This window comes from Taudactylus pleione, unplaced genomic scaffold (assembly GCF_031769625.1).
Source record: "Taudactylus pleione unplaced genomic scaffold, aTauple2 ptg000025l, whole genome shotgun sequence".
Classification (NCBI taxonomy): domain Eukaryota; kingdom Metazoa; phylum Chordata; class Amphibia; order Anura; family Myobatrachidae; genus Taudactylus; species Taudactylus pleione.
Genome location: NW_028284427.1, coordinates 12,270,653 through 12,290,445, shown reverse-complemented (window position 1 = coordinate 12,290,445; position 19,793 = coordinate 12,270,653).

The following is a 19,793-nucleotide window of genomic DNA, read 5'->3' as shown; positions in this document are numbered from 1 at the left end:
ATTAATTCCAATCAAACATCACCCAAAACTAAGCTCTGTCTTTTGTTCCATTTCTGGTGAGAAAGTGCTTCTTGTTTTGGGCTTTGTAGGCATTGGATAACACCATCCCGACTTTTAAATTTACCTTTGAATTTACTGCCTTATAACTTATCAGTTTCCAGAGATGTCTCATGTCAATGTTATCATTTACTACTATTAAGAAAATAAAGGGATTTCTTACACATTCCTTGCTTATCTTCAAATGCTATTTGATTGAATTGTTATCATTTTGTACAATAGTATCATTCCTAAGTATTCAGACTGACAACTCTAGTATTTCCTATCTCACATCACCCAAACAAAGCTCTCTCTTTTGTTCCATTTCTGGTGAGAAAGTGCTTCCTGTTTTGGGCATTGTAGGCATTGGATAACATCATCCAGACTTTTAAATTTACCTTAGGATTTACTGCCTTATAACTTATCAGTTTCCAGAGATGTCTCATTTCAATGTTATCATTTACTACTATTAAGAAAATAAAGGGATTTCTTACACATTCCTTGCTTATCATCAAATGCTATTTGATTGAATTGTTATCATTTTGTACAATAGTATCAATCCTAAGTATTCAGATTGACAACTCTAGTATTTCCATTCTCACATCACCCAAAACAAAGCTCTCTCTTTTGCTCCATTTCTGGTGAGAAAGTGCTTCCTGTTTTGGGCATTGTAGGCATTGGGTAACAACATCCATAATGTTAGATTTACCTTAGGATCTACTGCCTTCATTAGTTTCCATAGTAGACTCATTTTAGAGATATCATTTACTTGTTTTTAGCAAGTAAAGTGATGTTTTATAATTGCTTTGATTGTATTTAATTGCTACATGAATTACTTTTCATTGTTTTATGCATTGGTAGCACTATTCAGAATTCAGATCTACAGCTTTTATAATTCCAATCTCACATCACCTAAAACAAAGCTCTCTCTTATGTTCAATTCCTGCTGAGAAAGTGTTTACTGTTTTGGGCAATGTATGCATTGGATAACATCATCCAGGCTGTTAGATTTTCTTTGGGATTTACTGACTTTCAGCATCTCAGTTTCCATAGAAGTCTCATGTCAATGCTATCCTTTACCTTCTTTTTAGTAAGTAAAGAAAATATCATAAAATCTCTGCTTTTATTTAATTGTTACATTTAGCATATTAAAACTTTCTTCTTTACTTTTAGCATATTAAACCTTTCTTTGGTTGTTGTGCAATGGCTGTATATGTTTTATGCCATTATTGGCAACACACTTTCTTTCAATATTCATTTTTACATTTCTCATATTTAAATCTATTCATACATCACATTACAGTTGTATTTTACTGCAGCAAAGCACCACAATATTTTGTTTGAAAGTTAATATCAGGGATGTTCTCATTTTAAAGAACTGTTAAGGTTTCTTATAGAGCACCTTTTATTTCTGTTTGATCAAAAGATAAATGGTTTGGAAAACCAATAAATATAAGCTCATGCTTTTTGTTTTACAATAGCTGCACTTCAATTTTTTTAGCCATGTATAATATTTTGATCATTATCATATATTAAGTTTACAAAGTAATAGTGTAATTACAAAATAAGTGGTCAATTATCTACAGTAAACAAGTCCTTTGGCCTCTCATGAATTTTCTGAAAGGGAGTTTCAACCAAACTATACCTTTTCTTATGCAGAGAGTTTCTCACGTATATTTTAATTAAGAAGCACACCCATTTGTCCTAAATACTGATTGCATTACTTCTCTTTTGGGCAAAACAAACACAATATCCCTTCACATGTAATTGGCTACTGACTGTAGTGCTTAACTTTATAAAAGATTACACATGCAAGGAAGCTTAGATGAACTTTGGACATAAACTGAAGACAAACATACTAAGACAGCTCCACTTTTGGATGGGTATGTAGACAAGCAACACCATTCAATCTAGAAAAATATTCCTTTTTGAAAAGGTAAAAGAAGCTGAATAGTTTAACTGAATCTTTCATTAACTTAAGGAAGCTCTCCGATGCTATCTACCTCAGGTGAGAAACAGGTTTCTGTTTTGGCCATATTAGAAATAGGATAAATATACAACTAGCTTATGTTTTTGGTTTTATAAACTTCTATAACTTTTTCTTTTCAGTTTCCTGAATGGTCAAAAATAATTTTAATACTCTTTACTTGAAGAAGTGCTTCCTAAGTCACTGATTGGAAGATTAAAATATTTGGAATTATTATCAACTTAATTTTTGGCTTTCGACTATTGTTTAAATTATTAACATCGTTTAGGCATTTAATTTACATCTATATTAATTCCAATCAGACATCACCCAAAACTAAGCTCTCTCTTTTGTTCCATTTCTGGTGAGAAAGTGCTTCCTGTTTTGGGCATTGTAGGCATTGGATAACACCATCCCGACTTTTAAATTTACCTTTGGATTTACTGCCTTATAACTTATCAGTTTCCAGAGATGTCTCATGTCAATGTTATCATTTACTACTATTAAGAAAATAAAGGGATTTCTTACACATTCCTTGCTTATCCTTCAAATGCTATTTGATTGAATTGTTATCATTTTGTACAATAGTATCATTCCTAAGTATTCAGATTGACAACTCTAGTATTTCCAATCTCACATCACCCAAAACTAAGCTCTCTCTTTTGTTCCTTTTCTGGTGAGAAAGTGCTTCCTGTTTTGGGCATTGTAGGCATTGGATAACACCATCCCGACTTTTAAATTTACCTTTGGATTTACTGCCTTATAACTTATCAGTTTCCAGAGATGTCTCATGTCAAAGTTATCATTTACTACTATTAAGAAAATAAAGGGATTTCTTACACATTCCTCGCTAATCTTCAAATGCTACTTGATTGAATTGTTATCATTTTGTACAATAGTATCATTCCTAAGTATTCAGATTGACAACTCTAGTATTTCCTATCTTACATCACCCAAAACAAAGCTCTCTCTTTTGTTCCATTTCAGGTGAGAAAGTGCTTCCTGTTTTGGGCATTGTAGGCATTGGATAACATCATCCAGACTTTTAAATTTACCTTAGGATTTACTGCCTTATAACTTATCAGTTTCCGGAGATGTCTCATTTCAATGTTATCATTTACTACTATTAAGAAAATAAAGGTAATTTCTTACACATTCCTTGCTTATCTTCAAATGCTATTTGATTGAATTGTTATCATTTTGTACAATAGTATCAATCCTAAGTATTCAGATTGACAACTCTAGTATTTCCAATCTCACATCACCCAAAACAAAGCTCTCTCTTTTGCTCCATTTCTGGTGAGAAAGTGCTTCCTGTTTTGGGCATTGTAGGCATTGGGTAACATCATCCATAATGTTAAATTTACCTTAGGATCTACTGCCTTCATTAGTTTCCATAGTAGACTCATTTTAGAGATATCATTTACTTGTTTTTAGCAAGTAAAGTGATGTTTTATAATTGCTTTGATTGTATTTAATTGCTACATTAATTACTTTTCATTGTTTTATGCATTGGTAGCACTATTCAGAATTCAGATCTACAGCTTTTATAATTCCAATCTCACATCGCCTAAAACAAAGCTCTCTCTTATGTTCAATTCCTGCTGAGAAAGTGTTTACTGTTTTGGGCAATGTATGCATTGGATAACATCATCCAGGCTGTTAGATTTTCTTTGGGATTTACTGACTTTCAGCATCTCAGTTTCCATAGAAGTCTCATGTCAATGCTATCCTTTACCTTCTTTTTAGTAAGTAAAGAAAATATCATAAAATCTCTGCTTTTATTTAATTGTTACATTTAGCATATTAAAACTTTCTTCTTTACTTTTAGCATATTAAACCTTTCTTTGGTTGTTGTGCAATGGCTGTATATGTTTTATGCCATTATTGGCAACACACTTTCTTTCAATATTCATTTTTACATTTCTCATATTTAAATCTATTCATACATCACATTACAGTTGTATTTTACTGCAGCAAAGCACCACAATATTTTGTTTGAAAGTTAATATCAGGGATGTTCTCATTTTAAAGAACTGTTAAGGTTTCTTATAGAGCACCTTTTATTTCTGTTTGATCAAAAGATAAATGGTTTGGAAAACCAATAAATATAAGCTCATGCTTTCTGTTTTACAATAGCTGCACTTCAATTTTTTTAGCCATGTATAATATTTTGATCATTATCATATATTAAGTTTACAAAGTAATAGTGTAATTACAAAATAAGTGGTCAATTATCTACAGTAAACAAGTCCTTTGGCCTCTCATGAATTTTCTGAAAGGGAGTTTCAACCAAACTATACCTTTTCTTATGCAGAGAGTTTCTCACGTATATTTTAATTAAGAAGCACACCCATTTGTCCTAAATACTGATTGCATTACTTCTCTTTTGGGCAAAACAAACACAATATCCCTTCACATGTAATTGGCTACTGACTGTACTGCTTAACCTTATAAAAGATTACACATGCAAGGAAGCTTAGATGAACTTTGGACATAAACTGAAGACAAACATACTAAGACAGCTCCACTTTTGGATGGGTATGTAGACAAGCAACACCATTCAATCTAGAAAAATATTCCTTTTTGAAAAGGTAAAAGAAGCTGAATAGTTTAACTGAATCTTTCATTAACTTAAGGAAGCTCTCCGATGCTCTCTACCTCAGGTGAGAAACAGGTATCTGTTTTGGCCATATTAGAAATAGGATAAATATACAACTAGCTTATGTTTTTGGTTTTATAAACTTCTATAACTTTTTCTTTTCAATTTCATGAATGGTCAAAAATAATTTTAATACTCTTTTACTTGAAGAAGTGCTTCCTAAGTCACTGATTGGAAGATTAAGATATTTGGAATTATTATCAACTTAATTTTTGGCTTTCGACTATTGTTTAAGTTATTAACATCTTTTAGGCATTTAATTTACATCTATATTAATTCCAATCAAACATCACCCAAAACTAAGCTCTCTCTTTTGTTCCATTTCTGCTGAGAAAGTACTTCCTGTTTTGGGAATTGCAGGCATTGGATAACACCATCCCGACTTTTAAATTTACCTTTGGATTTACTGCCTTATAACTTATCAGTTTCCAGAGATGTCTCATGTCAATGTTATCATTTACTACTATTAAGAAAATAAAGGGATTTCTTACACATTCCTTGCTTATCCTTCAAATGCTATTTGATTGAATTGTTATCATTTTGTACAATAGTATCATTCCTAAGTATTCAGATTGACAACTCTAGTATTTCCAATCTCACATCACCCAAAACTAAGCTCTCTCTTTTGTTCCTTTTCTGGTGAGAAAGTGCTTCCTGTTTTGGGCATTGTAGGCATTGGATAACACCATCCCGACTTTTAAATTTACCTTTGGATTTACTGCCTTATAACTTATCAGTTTCCAGAGATGTCTCATGTCAGTGTTATCATTTACTACTATTAAGAAAATAAAGGGATTTCTTACACATTCCTTGCTTATCCTTCAAATGCTATTTGATTGAATTGTTATCATTTTGTACAATAGTATCATTCCTAAGTATTCAGATTGACAACTCTAGTATTTCCAATCTCACATCACCCAAAACTAAGCTCTCTCTTTTGTTCCTTTTCTGGTGAGAAAGTGCTTCCTGTTTTGGGCATTGTAGGCATTGGATAACACCATCCCGACTTTTAAATTTACCTTTGGATTTACTGCCTTATAACTTATCAGTTTCCAGAGATGTCTCATGTCAATGTTATCATTTACTACTATTAAGAAAATAAAGGGATTTCTTACACATTCCTCGCTAATCTTCAAATGCTACTTGATTGAATTGTTATCATTTTGTACAATAGTATCAATCCTAAGTATTCAGATTGACAACTCTAGTATTTCCAATCTCACATCACCCAAAACAAAGCTCTCTCTTTTGCTCCATTTCTGGTGAGAAAGTGCTTCCTGTTTTGGGCATTGTAGGCATTGGGTAACATCATCCATAATGTTAGATTTACCTTAGGATCTACTGCCTTCATTAGTTTCCATAGTAGACTCATTTTAGAGATATCATTTACTTGTTTTTAGCAAGTAAAGTGATGTTTTATAATTGCTTTGATTGTATTTAATTGCTACATGAATTACTTTTCATTGTTTTATGCATTGGTAGCACTATTCAGAATTCAGATCTACAGCTTTTATAATTCCAATCTCACATCGCCTAAAACAAAGCTCTCTCTTATGTTCAATTCCTGCTGAGAAAGTGTTTACTGTTTTGGGCAATGTATGCATTGGATAACATCATCCAGGCTGTTAGATTTTCTTTGGGATTTACTGACTTTCAGCATCTCAGTTTCCATAGAAGTCTCATGTCAATGCTATCCTTTACCTTCTTTTTAGTAAGTAAAGAAAATATCATAAAATCTCTGCTTTTATTTAATTGTTACATTTAGCATATTAAAACTTTCTTCTTTACTTTTAGCATATTAAACCTTTCTTTGGTTGTTGTGCAATGGCTGTATATGTTTTATGCCATTATTGGCAACACACTTTCTTTCAATATTCATTTTTACATTTCTCATATTTAAATCTATTCATACATCACATTACAGTTGTATTTTACTGCAGCAAAGCACCACAATATTTTGTTTGAAAGTTAATATCAGGGATGTTCTCATTTTAAAGAACTGTTAAGGTTTCTTATAGAGCACCTTTTATTTCTGTTTGATCAAAAGATAAATGGTTTGGAAAACCAATAAATATAAGCTCATGCTTTTTGTTTTACAATAGCTGCACTTCAATTTTTTTTGCCATGTATAATATTTTGATCATTATCATATATTAAGTTTACAAAGTAATAGTGTAATTACAAAATAAGTGGTCAATTATCTACAGTAAACAAGTCCTTTGGCCTCTCATGAATTTTCTGAAAGGGAGTTTCAACCAAATTATACCTTTTCTTATGCAGAGAGTTTCTCACGTATATTTTAATTAAGAAGCACACCCATTTGTCCTAAATACTGATTGCATTACTTCTCTTTTGGGCAAAACAAACACAATATCCCTTCACATGTAATTGGCTACTGACTGTAGTGCTTAACCTTATAAAAGATTACACATGCAAGGAAGCTTAGATGAACTTTGGACATAAACTGAAGACAAACATACTAAGACAGCTCCACTTTTGGATGGGTATGTAGACAAGCAACACCATTCAATCTAGAAAAATATTCCTTTTTGAAAAGGTAAAAGAAGCTGAATAGTTTAACTGAATCTTTCATTAACTTAAGGAAGCTCTCCGATGCTCTCTACCTCAGGTGAGAAACAGGTTTCTGTTTTGGCCATATTAGAAATAGTATAAATATACAACTAGCTTATGTTTTTGGTTTTATAAACTTCTATAACTTTTTCTTTTCAGTTTCCTGAATGGTCAAAAATAATTTTAATACTCTTTTACTTGAATTAGTGCTTCCTAAGTCACTGATTGGAAGATTAAGATATTTGGAATTATTATCAACTTAATTTTTGGCTTTCGACTATTGTTTAAATTATTAACATCGTTTAGGCATTTAATTTACATCTATATTAATTCCAATCAAACATCACCCAAAACTAAGCTCTCTCTTTTGTTCCATTTCTGGTGAGAAAGTGCTTCCTGTTTTGAGCATTGTAGGCATTGGATAACACCATCCCGACTTTTAAATTTACCTTTGGATTTACTGCCTTATAACTTATCAGTTTCCAGAGATGTCTCATGTCAATGTTATCATTTACTACTATTAAGAAAATAAAGGGATTTCTTACACATTCCTTGCTTATCCTTCAAATGCTATTTGATTGAATTGTTATCATTTTGTACAATAGTATCATTCCTAAGTATTCAGATTGACAACTCTAGTATTTCCAATCTCACATCACCCAAAACTAAGCTCTCTCTTTTGTTCCTTTTCTGGTGAGAAAGTGCTTCCTGTTTTGGGCATTGTAGGCATTGGATAACACCATCCCGACTTTTAAATTTACCTTTGGATTTACTGCCTTATAACTTATCAGTTTCCAGAGATGTCTCATGTCAATGTTATCATTTACTACTATTAAGAAAATAAAGGGATTTCTTACACATTCCTCGCTAATCTTCAAATGCTACTTGATTGAATTGTTATCATTTTGTACAATAGTATCATTCCTAAGTATTCAGATTGACAACTCTAGTATTTCCTATCTTACATCACCCAAAACAAAGCTCTCTCTTTTGTTCCATTTCAGGTGAGAAAGTGCTTCCTGTTTTGGGCATTGTAGGCATTGGATAACATCATCCCGACTTTTAAATTTACCTTAGGATTTACTGCCTTATAACTTATCAGTTTCCGGAGATGTCTCATTTCAATGTTATCATTTACTACTATTAAGAAAATAAAGGTAATTTCTTACACATTCCTTGCTTATCTTCAAATGCTATTTGATTGAATTGTTATCATTTTGTACAATAGTATCAATCCTAAGTATTCAGATTGACAACTCTAGTATTTCCAATCTCACATCACCCAAAACAAAGCTCTCTCTTTTGCTCCATTTCTGGTGAGAAAGTGCTTCCTGTTTTGGGCATTGTAGGCATTGGGTAACATCATCCATAATGTTAAATTTACCTTAGGATCTACTGCCTTCATTAGTTTCCATAGTAGACTCATTTTAGAGATATCATTTACTTGTTTTTAGCAAGTAAAGTGATGTTTTATAATTGCTTTGATTGTATTTAATTGCTACATTAATTACTTTTCATTGTTTTATGCATTGGTAGCACTATTCAGAATTCAGATCTACAGCTTTTATAATTCCAATCTCACATCGCCTAAAACAAAGCTCTCTCTTATGTTCAATTCCTGCTGAGAAAGTGTTTACTGTTTTGGGCAATGTATGCATTGGATAACATCATCCAGGCTGTTAGATTTTCTTTGGGATTTACTGACTTTCAGCATCTCAGTTTCCATAGAAGTCTCATGTCAATGCTATCCTTTACCTTCTTTTTAGTAAGTAAAGAAAATATCATAAAATCTCTGCTTTTATTTAATTGTTACATTTAGCATATTAAAACTTTCTTCTTTACTTTTAGCATATTAAACCTTTCTTTGGTTGTTGTGCAATGGCTGTATATGTTTTATGCCATTATTGGCAACACACTTTCTTTCAATATTCATTTTTACATTTCTCATATTTAAATCTATTCATACATCACATTACAGTTGTATTTTACTGCAGCAAAGCACCACAATATTTTGTTTGAAAGTTAATATCAGGGATGTTCTCATTTTAAAGAACTGTTAAGGTTTCTTATAGAGCACCTTTTATTTCTGTTTGATCAAAAGATAAATGGTTTGGAAAACCAATAAATATAAGCTCATGCTTTCTGTTTTACAATAGCTGCACTTCAATTTTTTTAGCCATGTATAATATTTTGATCATTATCATATATTAAGTTTACAAAGTAATAGTGTAATTACAAAATAAGTGGTCAATTATCTACAGTAAACAAGTCCTTTGGCCTCTCATGAATTTTCTGAAAGGGAGTTTCAACCAAACTATACCTTTTCTTATGCAGAGAGTTTCTCACGTATATTTTAATTAAGAAGCACACCCATTTGTCCTAAATACTGATTGCATTACTTCTCTTTTGGGCAAAACAAACACAATATCCCTTCACATGTAATTGGCTACTGACTGTACTGCTTAACCTTATAAAAGATTACACATGCAAGGAAGCTTAGATGAACTTTGGACATAAACTGAAGACAAACATACTAAGACAGCTCCACTTTTGGATGGGTATGTAGACAAGCAACACCATTCAATCTAGAAAAATATTCCTTTTTGAAAAGGTAAAAGAAGCTGAATAGTTTAACTGAATCTTTCATTAACTTAAGGAAGCTCTCCGATGCTCTCTACCTCAGGTGAGAAACAGGTATCTGTTTTGGCCATATTAGAAATAGGATAAATATACAACTAGCTTATGTTTTTGGTTTTATAAACTTCTATAACTTTTTCTTTTCAATTTCATGAATGGTCAAAAATAATTTTAATACTCTTTTACTTGAAGAAGTGCTTCCTAAGTCACTGATTGGAAGATTAAGATATTTGGAATTATTATCAACTTAATTTTTGGCTTTCGACTATTGTTTAAGTTATTAACATCTTTTAGGCATTTAATTTACATCTATATTAATTCCAATCAAACATCACCCAAAACTAAGCTCTCTCTTTTGTTCCATTTCTGCTGAGAAAGTACTTCCTGTTTTGGGAATTGCAGGCATTGGATAACACCATCCCGACTTTTAAATTTACCTTTGGATTTACTGCCTTATAACTTATCAGTTTCCAGAGATGTCTCATGTCAATGTTATCATTTACTACTATTAAGAAAATAAAGGGATTTCTTACACATTCCTTGCTTATCCTTCAAATGCTATTTGATTGAATTGTTATCATTTTGTACAATAGTATCATTCCTAAGTATTCAGATTGACAACTCTAGTATTTCCAATCTCACATCACCCAAAACTAAGCTCTCTCTTTTGTTCCTTTTCTGGTGAGAAAGTGCTTCCTGTTTTGGGCATTGTAGGCATTGGATAACACCATCCCGACTTTTAAATTTACCTTTGGATTTACTGCCTTATAACTTATCAGTTTCCAGAGATGTCTCATGTCAGTGTTATCATTTACTACTATTAAGAAAATAAAGGGATTTCTTACACATTCCTTGCTTATCCTTCAAATGCTATTTGATTGAATTGTTATCATTTTGTACAATAGTATCATTCCTAAGTATTCAGATTGACAACTCTAGTATTTCCAATCTCACATCACCCAAAACTAAGCTCTCTCTTTTGTTCCTTTTCTGGTGAGAAAGTGCTTCCTGTTTTGGGCATTGTAGGCATTGGATAACACCATCCCGACTTTTAAATTTACCTTTGGATTTACTGCCTTATAACTTATCAGTTTCCAGAGATGTCTCATGTCAATGTTATCATTTACTACTATTAAGAAAATAAAGGGATTTCTTACACATTCCTTGCTTATCTTCAAATGCTATTTGATTGAATTGTTATCATTTTGTACAATAGTATCAATCCTAAGTATTCAGATTGACAACTCTAGTATTTCCAATCTCACATCACCCAAACAAAGCTCTCTCTTTTGTTCCATTTCTGGTGAGAAAGTGCTTCCTGTTTTGGGCATTGTAGGCATTGGATAACATCATCCAGACATTTAAATTTACCTTAGGATTTACTGCCTTATAATTTATCAGTTTCCAGAGAAGTCTCATTTCAATGTTATCATTTACTACTATTAAGAAAATAAAGGTAATTTCTTACACATTCCTTGCTTATCTTCAAATGCTATTTGATTGAATTGTTATCATTTTGTACAATAGTATCAATCCTAAGTATTCAGATTGACAACTCTAGTATTTCCAATCTCACATCACCCAAAACAAAGCTCTCTCTTTTGCTCCATTTCTGGTGAGAAAGTGCTTCCTGTTTTGGGCATTGTAGGCATTGGGTAACATCATCCATAATGTTAGATTTAACTTAGGATCTACTGCCTTCATTAGTTTCCATAGTAGACTCATTTTAGAGATATCATTTACTTGTTTTTAGCAAGTAAAGTGATGTTTTATAATTGCTTTGATTGTATTTAATTGCTACATGAATTACTTTTCATTGTTTTATGCATTGGTAGCACTATTCAGAATTCAGATCTACAGCTTTTATAATTCCAATCTCACATCGCCTAAAACAAAGCTCTCTCTTATGTTCAATTCCTGCTGAGAAGTGTTTACTGTTTTGGGCAATGTATGCATTGGATAACATCATCCAGGCTGTTAAATTTTCTTTGGGATTTACTGACTTTCAGTATCTCAGTTTCCATAGAAGTCTCATGTCAATGCTATCCTTTACCTTCTTTTTAGTAAGTAAAGAAAATATCATAAAATCTCTGCTTTTATTTAATTGTTACATTTAGCATATTAAAACTTTCTTCTTTACTTTTAGCATATTAAACCTTTCTTTGGTTGTTGTGCAATGGCTGTATATGTTTTATGCCATTATTGGCAACACACTTTCTTTCAATATTCATTTTTACATTTCTCATATTTAAATCTATTCATACATCACATTACAGTTGTATTTTACTGCAGCAAAGCACCACAATATTTTTTGTTTGAAAGTTAATATCAGGGATGTTCTCATTTTAAAGAACTGTTAAGGTTTCTTATAGAGCACCTTTTATTTCTGTTTGTTCAAAAGATAAATGGTTTGGAAAACCAATAAATATAAGCTCATGCTTTCTGTTTTACAATAGCTGCACTTCAATTTTTTTAGCCATGTATAATATTTTGATCATTATCATAAATTAAGTTTACAAAGTAATAGGGTTATTACAAAATAAGTGGTCAATTATCTACAGTAAACAAGTCCTTTGGCCTCTCTTAAATTTTCTGAAAGGGAGTTTCAACCAAACTATACCTTTTGTTATGCAGCGAGTTTCTCACATATATTTTAATTAAGAAGCACACCCATTTGTCCTAAATACTGATTGCATTACTTCTCTTTTGGGCAAAACAAACACAATATCCCTTCACATGTAATTGGCTACTGACTGTAGTGCTTAACCTTAAAAAAGATTACACATGCAAGGAAGCTTAGATGAACTTTGGACATAAACTGAAGACAAACATACTAAGACAGCTCCACTTTTGGATGGGTATGTAGACAAGCAACACCATTCAATCTAGAAAAATATTCCTTTTTGAAAAGGTAAAAGAAGCTGAATAGTTTAACTGAATCTTTCATTAACTTAAGGAAGCTCTCCGATGCTCTCTACCTCAGGTGAGAAACAGGTTTCTGTTTTGGCCATATTAGAAATAGGATAAATATACAACTAGCTTATGTTTTTGGTATTATAAACTTCTATAACTTTTTCTTTTCAGTTTCCTGAATGGTCAAAAATAATTTTAATACTCTTTTACTTGAAGAAGTGCTTCCTAAGTCACTGATTGGAAGATTAAGATATTTGGAATTATTATCAACTTAATTTTTGGCTTTCGACTATTGTTTAAATTATTAACATCTTTTAGGCATTTAATTTACATCTATATTAATTCCAATCAAACATCACCCAAAACTAAGCTCTCTCTTTTGTTCCATTTCTGGTGAGAAAGTACTTCCTGTTTTGGGCATTGCAGGCATTGGATAACACCATCCCGACTTTTAAATTTACCTTTGGATTTACTGCCTTATAACTTATCAGTTTCCAGAGATGTCTCATGTCAGTGTTATCATTTACTACTATTAAGAAAATAAAGGGATTTCTTACACATTCCTTGCTTATCCTTCAAATGCTATTTGATTGAATTGTTATCATTTTGTACAATAGTATCATTCCTAAGTATTCAGATTGACAACGCTAGTATTTCCAATCTCACATCACCCAAAACTAAGCTCTCTCTTTTGTTCCATTTCTGGTGAGAAAGTGCTTCCTGTTTTGGGCATTGTAGGCATTGGATAACATCATCCAGACTTTTAAATTTACCTTAGGATTTACTGCCTTATAACTTATCAGTTTCCAGAGTTGTCTCATTTCAATGTTATCATTTACTACTATTAAGAAAAAAAAGGGATTTCTTACACATTCCTTGCTTATCTTCAAATGCTATTTGATTGAATTGTTATCATTTTGTACAATAGTATCATTCCTAAGTATTCAGACTGACAACTCTAGTATTTCCTATCTCACATCACCCAAACAAAGCTCTCTCTTTTGTTCCATTTCTGGTGAGAAAGTGCTTCCTGTTTTGGGCATTGTAGGCATTGGATAACATCATCCAGACATTTAAATTTACCTTAGGATTTACTGCCTTATAACTTATCAGTTTCCAGAGATGTCTCATTTCAATGTTATCATTTACTACTATTAAGAAAATAAAGGTAATTTCTTACACATTCCTTGCTTATCTTCAAATGCTATTTGATTGAATTGTTATCATTTTGTACAATAGTATCAATCCTAAGTATTCAGATTGACAACTCTAGTATTTCCAATCTCACATCACCCAAAACAAAGCTCTCTCTTTTGCTCCATTTCTGGTGAGAAAGTGCTTCCTGTTTTGGGCATTGTAGGCATTGGGTAACATCATCCATAATGTTAGATTTAACTTAGGATCTACTGCCTTCATTAGTTTCCATAGTAGACTCATTTTAGAGATATCATTTACTTGTTTTTAGCAAGTAAAGTGATGTTTTATAATTGCTTTGATTGTATTTAATTGCTACATGAATTACTTTTCATTGTTTTATGCATTGGTAGCACTATTCAGAATTCAGATCTACAGCTTTTATAATTCCAATCTCACATCGCCTAAAACAAAGCTCTCTCTTATGTTCAATTCCTGCTGAGAAGTGTTTACTGTTTTGGGCAATGTATGCATTGGATAACATCATCCAGGCTGTTAAATTTTCTTTGGGATTTACTGACTTTCAGTATCTCAGTTTCCATAGAAGTCTCATGTCAATGCTATCCTTTACCTTCTTTTTAGTAAGTAAAGAAAATATCATAAAATCTCTGCTTTTATTTAATTGTTACATTTAGCATATTAAAACTTTCTTCTTTACTTTTAGCATATTAAACCTTTCTTTGGTTGTTGTGCAATGGCTGTATATGTTTTATGCCATTATTGGCAACACACTTTCTTTCAATATTCATTTTTACATTTCTCATATTTAAATCTATTCATACATCACATTACAGTTGTATTTTACTGCAGCAAAGCACCACAATATTTTTTGTTTGAAAGTTAATATCAGGGATGTTCTCATTTTAAAGAACTGTTAAGGTTTCTTATAGAGCACCTTTTATTTCTGTTTGTTCAAAAGATAAATGGTTTGGAAAACCAATAAATATAAGCTCATGCTTTCTGTTTTACAATAGCTGCACTTCAATTTTTTTAGCCATGTATAATATTTTGATCATTATCATAAATTAAGTTTACAAAGTAATAGGGTTATTACAAAATAAGTGGTCAATTATCTACAGTAAACAAGTCCTTTGGCCTCTCTTAAATTTTCTGAAAGGGAGTTTCAACCAAACTATACCTTTTGTTATGCAGCGAGTTTCTCACATATATTTTAATTAAGAAGCACACCCATTTGTCCTAAATACTGATTGCATTACTTCTCTTTTGGGCAAAACAAACACAATATCCCTTCACATGTAATTGGCTACTGACTGTAGTGCTTAACCTTAAAAAAGATTACACATGCAAGGAAGCTTAGATGAACTTTGGACATAAACTGAAGACAAACATACTAAGACAGCTCCACTTTTGGATGGGTATGTAGACAAGCAACACCATTCAATCTAGAAAAATATTCCTTTTTGAAAAGGTAAAAGAAGCTGAATAGTTTAACTGAATCTTTCATTAACTTAAGGAAGCTCTCCGATGCTCTCTACCTCAGGTGAGAAACAGGTTTCTGTTTTGGCCATATTAGAAATAGGATAAATATACAACTAGCTTATGTTTTTGGTATTATAAACTTCTATAACTTTTTCTTTTCAGTTTCCTGAATGGTCAAAAATAATTTTAATACTCTTTTACTTGAAGAAGTGCTTCCTAAGTCACTGATTGGAAGATTAAGATATTTGGAATTATTATCAACTTAATTTTTGGCTTTCGACTATTGTTTAAATTATTAACATCTTTTAGGCATTTAATTTACATCTATATTAATTCCAATCAAACATCACCCAAAACTAAGCTCTCTCTTTTGTTCCATTTCTGGTGAGAAAGTACTTCCTGTTTTGGGCATTGCAGGCATTGGATAACACCATCCCGACTTTTAAATTTACCTTTGGATTTACTGCCTTATAACTTATCAGTTTCCAGAGATGTCTCATGTCAGTGTTATCATTTACTACTATTAAGAAAATAAAGGGATTTCTTACACATTCCTTGCTTATCCTTCAAATGCTATTTGATTGAATTGTTATCATTTTGTACAATAGTATCATTCCTAAGTATTCAGATTGACAACGCTAGTATTTCCAATCTCACATCACCCAAAACTAAGCTCTCTCTTTTGTTCCATTTCTGGTGAGAAAGTGCTTCCTGTTTTGGGCATTGTAGGCATTGGATAACATCATCCAGACTTTTAAATTTACCTTAGGATTTACTGCCTTATAACTTATCAGTTTCCAGAGTTGTCTCATTTCAATGTTATCATTTACTACTATTAAGAAAAAAAAGGGATTTCTTACACATTCCTTGCTTATCTTCAAATGCTATTTGATTGAATTGTTATCATTTTGTACAATAGTATCATTCCTAAGTATTCAGACTGACAACTCTAGTATTTCCTATCTCACATCACCCAAACAAAGCTCTCTCTTTTGTTCCATTTCTGGTGAGAAAGTGCTTCCTGTTTTGGGCATTGTAGGCATTGGATAACATCATCCAGACATTTAAATTTACCTTAGGATTTACTGCCTTATAACTTATCAGTTTCCAGAGATGTCTCATTTCAATGTTATCATTTACTACTATTAAGAAAATAAAGGTAATTTCTTACACATTCCTTGCTTATCTTCAAATGCTATTTGATTGAATTGTTATCATTTTGTACAATAGTATCAATCCTAAGTATTCAGATTGACAACTCTAGTATTTCCAATCTCACATCACCCAAAACAAAGCTCTCTCTTTTGCTCCATTTCTGGTGAGAAAGTGCTTCCTGTTTTGGGCATTGTAGGCATTGGGTAACATCATCCATAATGTTAGATTTACCTTAGGATCTACTGCCTTCATTAGTTTCCATAGTAGACTCATTTTAGAGATATCATTTACTTGTTTTTAGCAAGTAAAGTGATGTTTTATAATTGCTTTGATTGTATTTAATTGCTACATGAATTACTTTTCATTGTTTTATGCATTGGTAGCACTATTCAGAATTCAGATCTACAGCTTTTATAATTCCAATCTCACATCGCCTAAAACAAAGCTCTCTCTTATGTTCAATTCCTGCTGAGAAGTGTTTACTGTTTTCGGCAATGTATGCATTGGATAACATCATCCAGGCTGTTAAATTTTCTTTGGGATTTACTGACTTTCAGTATCTCAGTTTCCATAGAAGTCTCATGTCAATGCTATCCTTTACCTTCTTTTTAGTAAGTAAAGAAAATATCATAAAATCTCTGCTTTTATTTAATTGTTACATTTAGCATATTAAAACTTTCTTCTTTACTTTTAGCATATTAAACCTGTCTTTGGTTGTTGTGCAATGGCTGTATATGTTTTATGCCATTATTGGCAACACACTTTCTTTCAATATTCATTTTTACATTTCTCATATTTAAATCTATTCATACATCACATTACAGTTGTATTTTACTGCAGCAAAGCACCACAATATTTTGTTTGAAAGTTAATATCAGGGATGTTCTCATTTTAAAGAACTGTTAAGGTTTCTTATACAGCACATTTTATTTCTGTTTGTTCAAAAGATAAATGGTTTGGAAAACCAATAAATATAAGCTCATGCTTTCTGTTTTACAATAGCTGCACTTCAATTTTTTTTCCATGTATAATATTTTGATCATTATCATAAATTAAGTTTACAAAGTAATAGGGTAATTACAAAATAAGTGGTCAATTATCTACAGTAAACAAGTCCTTTGGCCTCTCATGAATTTTCTGAACCGGAGGTTCAACCAAACTATACCTTTTGTTATGCAGAGAGTTTCTCACATATATTTTAATTAAGAAGCACACCCATTTGTCCTAAACACTGATTGCATTACTTCTCTTTTGGGCAAAACAAACACAATATCCCTTCACATGTGATTGGCTACTGACTGTAGTGCTTAACCTTATAAAAGATTACACATGCAAGGAAGCTTAGATGAACTTTGGACATAAACTGAAGACAAACATACTAAGACAGCTCCACTTTTGGATGGGTATGTAGACAAGCAACACCATTCAATCTAGAAAAATATTCCTTTTTGAGAAGGTAAAAGAAGCTGAATAGTTTAACTGAATCTTTCTTTAACTTAAGGAAGCTCTCCGATGCTCTCTACCTCAGGTGAGAAACAGGTTTCTGTTTTGGCCATATTAGAAATAGGATAAATATACAACTAGCTTATGTTTTTGGTTTTATAAACTTCTATAACTTTTTCTTTTCAGTTTCCTGAATGGTCAAAAATAATTTTAATACTCTTTTACTTGAAGAAGTGCTTCCTAAGTCACTGATTGGAAGATTAAGATATTTGGAATTATTATCAACTTAATTTTTGGCTTTCGACTATTGTTTAAATTATTAACATCTTTTAGGCATTTAATTTACATCTATATTAATTCCAATCAAACATCACCCAAAACTAAGCTCTCTCTTTTGTTCCATTTCTGGTGAGAAAGTGCTTCCTGTTTTGGGCATTGTAGGCATTGGATAACATCATCCAGACTTTTAAAATTACCTTAGGATTTACTGCCTTATAACTTATCAGTTTCCAGAGATGTCTCATTTCAATGTTATCATTTACTACTATTAAGAAAATAAAGGGATTTCTTACACATTCCTTGCTTATCTTCAAATGCTATTTGATTGAATTGTTATCATTTTGTACAATAGTATCATTCCTAAGTATTCAGATTGACAACTCTAGTATTTCCTATCTCACATCACCCAAAACAAAGCTCTCTCTTTTGTTCCATTTCTGGTGAGAAAGTGCTTCCTGTTTTGGGCATTGTAGGCATTGGGTAACATCATCCTTAATGTTAGATTTTCCTTAGGATCTACTGCCTTCATTAGTTTCCATAGTAGACTCATTTTAGAGATATCATTTACTTGTTTTTAGCAAGTAAAGTGATGTTTTATAATTGCTTTGATTGTATTTAATTGCTACATGAATTACTTTTCATTGTTTTATGCATTGGTAGCACTATTCAGAATTCAGATCTACAGCTTTTATAATTCCAATCTCACATCGCCTAAAACAAAGCTCTCTCTTATGTTCAATTCCTGCTGAGAAAGTGTTTACTGTTTTGGGCAATGTATGCATTGGATAACATCATCCAGGCTGTTAGATTTTCTTTGGGATTTACTGACTTTCAGCATCTCAGTTTCCATAGAAGTCTCATGTCAATGCTATCCTTTACCTTCTTTTTAGTAAGTAAAGAAAATATCATAAAATCTCTGCTTTTATTTAATTGTTACATTTAGCATATTAAAACTTTCTTCTTTACTTTTAGCATATTAAACCTTTCTTTGGTTGTTGTGCAATGGCTGTATATGTTTTATGCCATTATTGGCAACACACTTTCTTTCAATATTCATTTTTACATTTCTCATATTTAAATCTATTCATACATCACATTACAGTTGTATTTTACTGCAGCAAAGCACCACAATATTTTGTTTGAAAGTTAATATCAGGGATGTTCTCATTTTAAAGAACTGTTAAGGTTTCTTATAGAGCACATTTTATTTCTGTTTGTTCAAAAGATAAATGGTTTGGAAAACCAATAAATATAAGCTCATGCTTTCTGTTTTACAATAGCTGCACTTCAATTTTTTTTCCATGTATAATATTTTGATCATTATCATAAATTAAGTTTACAAAGTAATAGGGTAATTACAAAATAAGTGGTCAATTATCTACAGTAAACAAGTCCTTTGGCCTCTCATGAATTTTCTGAAAGGGAGGTTCAACCAAACTATACCTTTTGTTATGCAGAGAGTTTCTCACATATATTTTAATTAAGAAGCACACCCAT